Source organism: Triticum urartu, chromosome 7 (genome assembly GCF_003073215.2).
Source record: "Triticum urartu cultivar G1812 chromosome 7, Tu2.1, whole genome shotgun sequence".
NCBI lineage: Eukaryota > Viridiplantae > Streptophyta > Magnoliopsida > Poales > Poaceae > Triticum > Triticum urartu.
In genome coordinates, this window is record NC_053028.1 from 213318779 (window position 1) to 213319047 (window position 269).

Sequence of the window (269 nt, forward strand, 5' to 3'; positions counted from 1 at the left end):
GTTTTGGTGTTCTGAAAAGGCTGCAGCGGTACTACCGCGAATTGGAGCGGATGTAATTTTTTACTACCGCTCCAGAGCGGTACTACCGCGGCTCCTACAGCGGTAGTACCGCTCCGGACCAAAAACTCGTCCCAAGTCCTGTGGTGGTAGGCCCGATGTATTTTTTTAATACCGCTCGCTAGAAGTAGTACTGCTACCCTTTGCGGTAGTACCGTGATCCCTAGCGGTAGTACCGTGAGGACGAGCGGTAGTACCGCTCCGGCGGTTTC